Source organism: Anomaloglossus baeobatrachus, unplaced genomic scaffold, assembly GCF_048569485.1.
Source record: "Anomaloglossus baeobatrachus isolate aAnoBae1 unplaced genomic scaffold, aAnoBae1.hap1 Scaffold_180, whole genome shotgun sequence".
NCBI classification, from domain to species: Eukaryota; Metazoa; Chordata; class Amphibia; order Anura; family Aromobatidae; genus Anomaloglossus; species Anomaloglossus baeobatrachus.
This window is the reverse complement of record NW_027441950.1, coordinates 397,477-407,273: the sequence shown is the minus strand read 5'-3', so window position 1 is coordinate 407,273 and position 9,797 is coordinate 397,477. Positions and strand designations below refer to the sequence as shown.

At 42.4% G+C, this 9,797-nt stretch overlaps 1 pseudogene; it reads left to right on the top strand.

Moving 5' to 3' along the window:
• The first annotated feature begins 9,274 nt into the window (after positions 1-9,274).
• On the top strand, positions 9,275-9,475 carry LOC142260779 (U2 spliceosomal RNA; annotated as a pseudogene).
• The last annotated feature ends 322 nt before the right edge of the window (positions 9,476-9,797 follow it).

The following is a 9,797-nucleotide window of genomic DNA, read 5'->3' as shown; positions in this document are numbered from 1 at the left end:
AAGCCATAGTGAAAACATTTGTACTGAGGAAAGAAAATTTCCACATGACCTATCTGGAGAAACATTCTGGATCAAACAACCAAAAATAGTCAAGCAGGTAAATACACACCTATATGGATAACAGGATGATATGTGTTCAATTGTATAGCGTCATTGCCATTAAGGTACAAATGGAAAACTTGCAATCCTATATAGTGAAGGAAATGAACACATATCATATCAAAGAACACAGGAACATGGGTGTGAGAAAAACCTCAATGTTTATACTTTGTTCTTTATAATGGTGTGAACATGTATATGTCTCAGTACCTTATGCACTTGAGAATTCTAGTGAGTAGATCATGAAAGCCTATTTCAGAACTGGAATCGGTAAATAATTGTAGGTGGAATCTAAATGAAAAGATGGTACAAGTGTTATCATGACACGTGGGCTATAACACAATGGACCGTGTGACAAAGAAGAAAGGAGAGAAAGAAGAGGAAGAAAATGCAACTACCTGTAACATTACGTGATAGTCACTGGTAAGTATCACTTGACAATTCAAGTGAAAAAGGATTCCTTTATTAAAGGGTTCTCAGTCGCCTCAGGATCATGAAATACTAGGGTAAATGATATGAGAATGGGTAAGAAGCACCACTAAAGGAAATATGAGATGCAGGACATATATCTATAAACCCCTGAACTACATGATAGAAATAAAAAGAAGAAAAAAGAAAAAAAAGAAGAAAGAAGAAGAACACATAGAATGCGGAAAGAGAATGGGTACAACTACCTGAGTTACTGCAGGGAGGCCCCTGGTTGGTATTGTGAGGGTTAGTGGAATTCCTTCACTGAAGGGTTCTCAGTTGCCTCAGGTTCGTGAAAAATGCTATAGACAAATAATGCCCGGAGAAAAGGGGTTCATATACAGCGAATAATGGTAATACAAGGTACATGTGTCACATGTAATAGTATATATATATATATTGTACTAAGCTCTACACCAGAAATAGAAAGTAGTCCCTCTGCCTTCTGTCTAGGTGCCCTGAGTTATGTCCTGTAAACTGTCACAGGGACCCAGACACACATGTGTAGTAGGGGAATATCCCTGCTGAGATGCCAGTGCTAGAGCACTCGTTTGCTGTGGAGTTGAACGCTATGTGAGCAGTTCTTACCTTCAATGAGCAGAAGTCTCTTTTTTCAGATTTCAATATCTCTGTGGGTATCTGGCAGAAATATGGAATACTCTTTACTGCTAAGACCCTGTACACCACTCCCACTAAAGGGGGCTTTACACGCTGCGACATCGCTAATGCGGAGTCGTTGGGGTCACGGAATTTGTGACGCACATCCGGCCGCATTAGCGATGTTGCTGCGTGTGACACCGATGAGCGATTTTGCATCGCTGCAAAAACGTGCAAAATCGCTCATCGGTGACATGGGTCTCCATTCTCGATTATCGTTACTGCAGCAGTAACGATGTAGTTCGTCGCTCCTGCGGCAGCACACATCGCTCCGTGTGACACCGCAGAAACGAGGAACCTCTCCTTACCTGCCTCCCAGCCGCTATGAGGAAGGAAGGAGGTGGGCGGGATGTTCCGGCCACTCATCTCCGCCCCTCCGCTGCTATTGGGCGGTCGCTCAGTGACGTCGCTGTGACGCCGCACGGACCGCCCCCTTAGAAAGGAGGCGGTTCGCCGGTCACAGCGACGTCGCCGGGCAGGTAAGTATGTGTGACGGGTCTGGTCGGTGTTGTGCAGCATGGGCAGCGATTTGCCCGTGTCGCGCAACAGATGGGGGCGGGTATCCACACTAGCGATATCGGGACCGATATCGCAGTGTGTAAAGTAGCCTTTAATAAACTGTGTAAAGGATTTTAAGTAAAAATCCACAATAAACGAGCGCTAGATGGGTTTTTATAATTTTATTAATAGACCACAAATAAAACATTTTTTGCTATCCTTGTTTCAAGACAGAGTATTTGATAATATACAATACACTGATTATTACTAAAACCAAGGACCACATAAAACAAGGACCACATAAAGTAAAAAATGAAAGTAATGAGAATAAAATTCTTTTGTATAACCAATTAACTTCGAGGTGATACAATATTCACATTGATTTAGTTTTACCAGTCTAATGTAATGCCCCGGCCGGTGGCATATATTTTGTTTGGTTAATAATTTAGACTTATACAATGAAAGATGTACTATACCACCCCTGGCTAACTTACAAGTTTTAAGTTGTACAATATAAGTTTGCGACGTTATATTCGCCCCCAGGGCCTGGGGGAATAAACCTCACAACAACTTGACCGCAAAAAACACCCCGGATTTCTCCGTTGATTAGGCTGGAACCGCTATGTACAGGATTGACCTGTTAGACTTCCAGAGCGGACGTTTTGAGGCCAGTGGCCGCGACTAGTGCTGGCTCTGGGGGAGATGTATGGTTACCGACATCCCTCTTTACAGAGCCTTTATAACACTTCACAAGGCCACAAACCAGCCGGTCCCGTATTCTCCCAAATGTACTTTCGAAATCAAGCAGTACGAAGCCACTGAAAGCACCAAGATGTTGGCTGCGGACAACAATAAGATCAGCGGTAACTACTCAGCCTCTCCAGCGGGCAGTCCAGACCGTATCCAGTGTCAGCTGACTGATTCCACACAGGAGGAAGTTGCTTGGCAGGTTAGCACCACACAAGGCTCCGATCCGCTTCCAAACGAGCAATGCAGAACCGCTGGAGGTACCAATGTATCCTGGTTGCAGACAAAGGAAATGTCAGCGGTAACCTCTCAACCTCTCCAGCAGGCAATCCGTACCGTGTCCAGTGGAAGCCGGTTGATTCCACACGAGGGAGAGATTACTTGGCAGGTTATCACCGCACAGGTGAGGTAGGCAAAAACAGAGTCCTGATCCGACGCGCGTTTCGGGGGCGTGTAACGGCCCCCTTCCTCAAGGATAACTCAGCTGTTGCCTAGAGCACTATTTATGCATATATTTAATTGGTTATAATTTGCATAAAATTAAACAATGTTTAAATTCAACCAACATTCAATGACCACTACATATATCAATTTGTGAAAGACCGTTCATAATAGCCATATAATATAATTATGTGCAAAGGTTTTTCTAAAGGTTTTTCTAAAAAGACCTATATATAGCCTTGCTTGTATCATCATATACTGGGAAGACAATGTGTATATATGCATATGCTTTTTTTCAACAATAAATTTAACAAAAGGACATCATAAAGGTGTAATATAAATTTGCTATAATATGAAAAGCCCCTTATATCTACATCAACCTTGGGCAAGTGAAGCACCAATTTTAATATATATTATGCATATATACACATATATCTCCATGACAATCGCTTTTTTTTTTTTTTTTTTTTTTCCTTCTCTCCGTATTATTATCAGTACCTATTACTCCTCTACCTATAAAAATATAAATTAATTAAAAGGAAACAGTTCTATATCATTATTGAGTCCATATGGTTTCAAGGTGTTCAATTCAAAAATCCATTGGCTTTCTGCTCGTGACATTTTTTTAATGAAATCGCCACCTCTCCAATCCTTAGTTATTTTTTGTACGCCCCATACTTGGGATCCTTTAAAGGACCCTCCATGTTTTAACACATAATGTCTGGATAGGGGGTGCTTAGTACATTTATTTTTAACACTTCTAATGTGCTCACCCACCCTTTTCCATAGGGGTCTAATAGTTCTCTCAATGTATTTTTTCTGACAGGGACATTGAATTCAATATACTACTCCCTTTGATTGACATGTAATAAATTCTCTAATCATGACTTCTGACTGCCCCTGTAAGAAGGATTTCCGTGAAATATTTTTTGTATTCTTACATACTATACAGCTTTTGCATGGAAAAAAAACCTTTCAGGCCAAATAATCCTCCCTTATTAGGTGCTGTAAGATTACGTATGGTGGGTGCCACTAAATTGCCAATATTGTTTGCCTTCCTATATATGAATATAACGTCGCAAACTTGTACATAAATATTGTACAACTTAAAACTTGTAAGTTAGCCAGGGGTGGTATAGTACATCTTTCATTGTATAAGTCTAAATTATTAACCAAACAAAATATATGCCACCGGCCGGGGCATTACATTAGACTGGTAAAACTAAATCAATGTGAATATTGTATCACCTCGAAGTTAATTGGTTATACAAAAGAATTTTATTCTCATTACTTTCATTTTTTATTTTATGTGGTCCTTGTTTTATGTGGTCCTTGGTTTTAGTAATAATCAGTGTATTGTATATTATCAAATACTCTGTCTTGAAACAAGGATAGCAACAAATTTTTTATTTGTGGTCTATTAATAAAATTATAAAAACCCATCTAGCGCTGGTTTATTGTGGATTTTTACTTAAAATCCTTTACACAGTTTATTAAAGGCTACTTTACACACTGCGATATCGGTCCCGATATCGCTAGTGTGGATACCCGCCCCCATCTGTTGCGCGACACGGGCAAATCGCTGCCCATGCTGCACAACACCGACCAGACCCGTCACACATACTTACCTGCCCGGCGACGTCGCTGTGACCGGCGAACCGCCTCCTTTCTAAGGGGGCGGTCCGTGCGGCGTCACAGCGACGTCACTGAGCGACCGCCCAATAGCAGCGGAGGGGCGGAGATGAGTGGCCGGAACATCCCGCCCACCTCCTTCCTTCCTCATAGCGGCTGGGAGGCAGGTAAGGAGAGGTTCCTCGTTTCTGCGGTGTCACACGGAGCGATGTGTGCTGCCGCAGGAGCGACGAACTACATCGTTACTGCTGCAGTAACGATAATCGAGAATGGAGACCCATGTCACCGATGAGCGATTTTGCACGTTTTTGCAGCGATGCAAAATCGCTCATCGGTGTCACACGCAGCAACATCGCTAATGCGGCCGGATGTGCGTCACAAATTCCGTGACCCCAACGACTCCGCATTAGCGATGTCGCAGCGTGTAAAGCCCCCTTTAGTGGGAGTGGTGTACAGGGTCTTAGCAGTAAAGAGTATTCCATATTTCTGCCAGATACCCACAGAGATATTGAAATCTGAAAAAAGAGACTTCTGCTCATTGAAGGTAAGAACTGCTCACATAGCGTTCAACTCCACAGCAAACGAGTGCTCTAGCACTGGCATCTCAGCAGGGATATTCCCCTACTACACATGTGTGTCTGGGTCCCTGTGACAGTTTACAGGACATAACTCAGGGCACCTAGACAGAAGGCAGAGGGACTACTTTCTATTTCTGGTGTAGAGCTTAGTACAATATATATATATATACTATTACATGTGACACATGTACCTTGTATTACCATTATTCGCTGTATATGAGCCCCTTTTCTCCGGGCATTATTTGTCTATAGCATTTTTCACGAACCTGAGGCAACTGAGAACCCTTCAGTGAAGGAATTCCACTAACCCTCACAATACCAACCAGGGGCCTCCCTGCAGTAACTCAGGTAGTTGTACCCATTCTCTTTCCGCATTCTATGTGTTCTTCTTCTTTCTTCTTTTTTTTCTTTTTTCTTCTTTTTATTTCTATCATGTAGTTCAGGGGTTTATAGATATATGTCCTGCATCTCATATTTCCTTTAGTGGTGCTTCTTACCCATTCTCATATCATTTACCCTAGTATTTCATGATCCTGAGGCGACTGAGAACCCTTTAATAAAGGAATCCTTTTTCATTTGAATTGTCAAGTGATACTTACCAGTGACTATCACATAATGTTACAGGTAGTTGCATTTTCTTCCTCTTCTTTCTCTCCTTTCTTCTTTGTCACACGGTCCATTGTGTTATAGCCCACGTGTCATGATAACACTTGTACCATCTTTTCATTTAGATTCCACCTACAATTATTTACCGATTCCAGTTCTGAAATAGGCTTTCATGATCTACTCACTAGAATTCTCAAGTGCATAAGGTACTGAGACATATACATGTTCACACCATTATAAAGAACAAAGTATAAACATTGAGGTTTTTCTCACACCCATGTTCCTGTGTTCTTTGATATATGTGATCATTTCCTTCACTATATAGGATTGCAAGTTTTCCATTTGTACCTTAATGGCAATGACACTATACAATTGAACACATATCATCCTGTTATCCATATAGGTGTGTATTTACCTGCTTGACTATTTTTGGTTGTTTGATCCAGAATGTTTCTCCAGATAGGTCATGTGGAAATTTTCTTTCCTCAGTACAAATGTTTTCACTATGGCTTTGGAAAAATTTTTTGTATGTGCATCATGGTCATTTGACCCATTGTACTCTCAAGTAGCAATATATTGTACTGTTATGTTGTACTATGTACTAATTACGTGTTTATATGGTTTTGTAACCCTTTATGATCTTAGATAACTTTATCCTTGATAAAGACCTAAAAACAAGGTCGAAACGTTGGATGAATTATCCTTTTGCACAAATAAAGAATTTTCAGCATTCCAAGAGTTCTTTTCTTACGTTATTGATCACTATAGTGTGCCAGAGCTATTTCTATTGAATTGACTGTTATTTTTTCTGAGCACCTGCTATATACACAGTGACCCAGACATATTCAAGTTTCATTCAGAAGGCAGAGGGAAGCCTTAGCAGCTGAGCCTATATCTTGGCTTGTGAGCATTAGAACAGGCCGGCGATTACAGGGTAACATGAAAAATGTCCAGCTTGCATTATGACTAGAACATGACAATATCCTTTTAAGTACTAACCTATGATGCGTTCCTAAGCAGTTGATGTTATATGTTCTACATTTCATTTTCTGCATACTTTACAAGTAGTAGAATTTGCTTTGATATAGGCAACTGGATTTTCACAATGAAAAGGCAAAGGATAACGCCCGAAAAAGACGCCATACATTATGTCAGTGCCATCACTGACAAACCTGGATTGACCATGAAATACATCAATCCCCTTAAAGGTGAGTTAAAACAAGTTTTAACTAAATTGCCTTAATATTGTCATGCATTAGAATGACTGTCTTAGGTAATGATAAATATTTTCTACAGGAAGAGGAGTGTTTGCTGAAACTGAAATCGAAAAAGGGAGTTTTGTTGCAGAATATCGAGGCGAGCTCACGTATGCACTTACGATGGTAGACAACTACTCGAGATTTATGGTTGTGGTACAAGTCAAAGATCTAATGGCCCATACTGCAGCGAAGGTCTTCCAAGCACACTTATGCAGACCTCATGGCTACTCAGAGAGAGTCCTCACAGATCAAGGCACAGCCTTTGAAGCGGAAATCTTCAAGGACTTCTGCAGCTTTTACCGATGCAGGAAGATGCGCACTACACCCTACCATGCTCAAACCAATGGTTATCAACCTGCTCAGGACTTTACCCCATATTCCAGATGTGGCCTTACAAGTGATTTATAGAGGGGTAACAATACGTTGGGATCACCGGATCTAATCTCCCTTTTTATACACCCTAAAATCTTGTTTGCTTTAGAATAAACAATAACATCATAAAGGTATAGCAGTACCGTTTCAAAGTTTCGGTGTCCCAAGCAGCATTCCATCAGCCTCTGGAAGGTTCCTGGCAAATTGCACAGCTCGAAGGGCATGCTTTTGAACTCGCAGAGACCCATCGGGGTGGCAAAGGCGGTCTTCTCCCGGTCTGCCTCAGCAACGGACACTTGCCAATAGCGACTAGTGAGATCAAGGGTAGAAAAATAATTTGCAGTTCTCAATGCAGCTAGCTATTCCTCAATACAGGGGAGTGGTGCTGTCCTTCTTCTTTAACAGGACCAACGGAGCTGCCCAGAGGCTACAACTGTCTTGGATAACCCCAGCCTCCTTCATGTTGCTCAACATGTCCTTGGTACACTGGTAATGTGCAGGTAGTTTTGGCTTATATCTCTCTTTGATGGGTGGGTGTGCACTTGTGGGGATGTAGTGTTTGACCCCTTTTATTCTTCAAAAGTCTAGCGGATGTTTGCTGAAGACTTGCTCGTATTCTTGCACTAGCCTGTAGACCCCCTTCTTGTGATGTGAAGGTGTGGAGTCAGTGCCTACGTGTAATTCCTTACACCACTCCTCTGGCTGACTTGGTGAGCTGTCACTGAATGGGTGGGCTGAAGCAATGGTGGATGCTGCTGTTTGGATAGCATGTGTATCTACTGAGAACAGCTTATCAATGGTGGCAAATCGGAGCAGCTTAATCTCTTGCTCTCCGCAGTTCAACACTCTCATGGGCACTCTTCCCTTCCATATTAATGAATAAAACTATGATGTAAATAGCATATAGATACCCCACAAATGCAGATAAAAGTAGGTTATGGGAAAAGGGGGAAGAGAGAAACAGGAAAATAGTGGAATAAAGTATACCTTCCAGGTGGGAGAGGAAATGGCAGCACAGCCAGTGGAGGTGAAGCAAGGGGAGCCTGCAACTAAAGAGTTGAGAGCGTTATCACATGGTGACTGAGCCTGATTGTAACGGGAGCATAGAGGTGCCGATCCTGTCTTACCTGCGTTGGTGTAGAAGTGGGTGTCCTGTGGTGGAGTCAGCTATGTGCAGTGGTGGCCCTGGGTTCTTTTATGTGCGACCGTAGTAATAGCTGCGCCCACTTCCTGTATGGGAGTGGAATGCAGTGAGGGTAATGGAACGCACGCCTGCGCATTTGTGTTTAACGTCGCGCATGTGCAGAACGGAGAAAAGGCTGCGCTCACTTCCTAATGAAAGGGAGTGAGACGCATCTGGGAAGGGAAGGGAAAAGATTAGGGTTTGGGGATGATGAAAGGGCTTTCTACGGGCAAGGATGGCAAAGGGTGGCAGTGACGGAAAGTCAGGCAGCCTGTCCTGTCCTGTCCTGTCCGTCCGTCTTTTTGTATCATGAATTGGAAAGACTGCAAGGGGGAGGGGAGGTGCTTGTGTCCAAAAGGAGGAGTTATTCAGATTCATTGCAGTGGGCGGCGGCTGCAAAAAGCACCATTCTTCTTGTTTTTGCTCTGCAAAACAGCCTTTTCAAGGGTTGGCTTGGGTGACAAAATGTCTTCTGTAGGCGTGGGTTTGTCTCCCTCTCCCTAAGATGTGTCCGGTATAGGCCAGGGTGCCACTCAAGGCCGTAACCAATTCGGGTTATAGCTTCTCGGCCTTTTGGCTAAGATCAAGTGTAGTTTCGGAGGACGCTACCTTGGTCGGTACTGGAAGATGCCTGGGATTGCACTTCTGCCGGCCTTGAGGAAGTGTGTGCGCCTTCTGGTGACACATAGCCCTCTTGTGCCTGGACGGTTCCCAGGCAACGGGAGGCGATCACCTTTGTTATTTTGAAGTCCTACTGATAAACAGAAAAAAAAAAAAATTAAATCTGTTCTTATCAGTTTAATATCTGATACGTCCCCTCTCTGGGGACCATATATTAAATGGATTTTTAGAACAAGGAGATGGAAAAAATCTTGCTCTGTCCACTCCACGCATTGACCTGGTATTGCAGTACCTCCAGGACCGGTGCACCCCTTCTTAACCCAGTTTCCAAAAGCAGAACTCAATTCACCTGATTCAAATGAGCCCCATTAGTGAATTGAAAGAAAGCAAAAACTTTATATGCACCTCAATTTGGCCAATTCACTTTTCACACTTTCACCCTTTTTTTTATCTTTCACACCTTTTACTTGCTTTATTGATGCAAAAAGCTGTGCCAAATAGCAAACTCATCTCCACTCAACTTGACCAACTCTGCTATGTCCCGTGCAGTATCTTATTCTCAGTCTTATCTAGATCATTTGCAATTGAATAGAATAGATCCCTTTTGGCTGCTTATGACTGTGTAAAATATGTAGT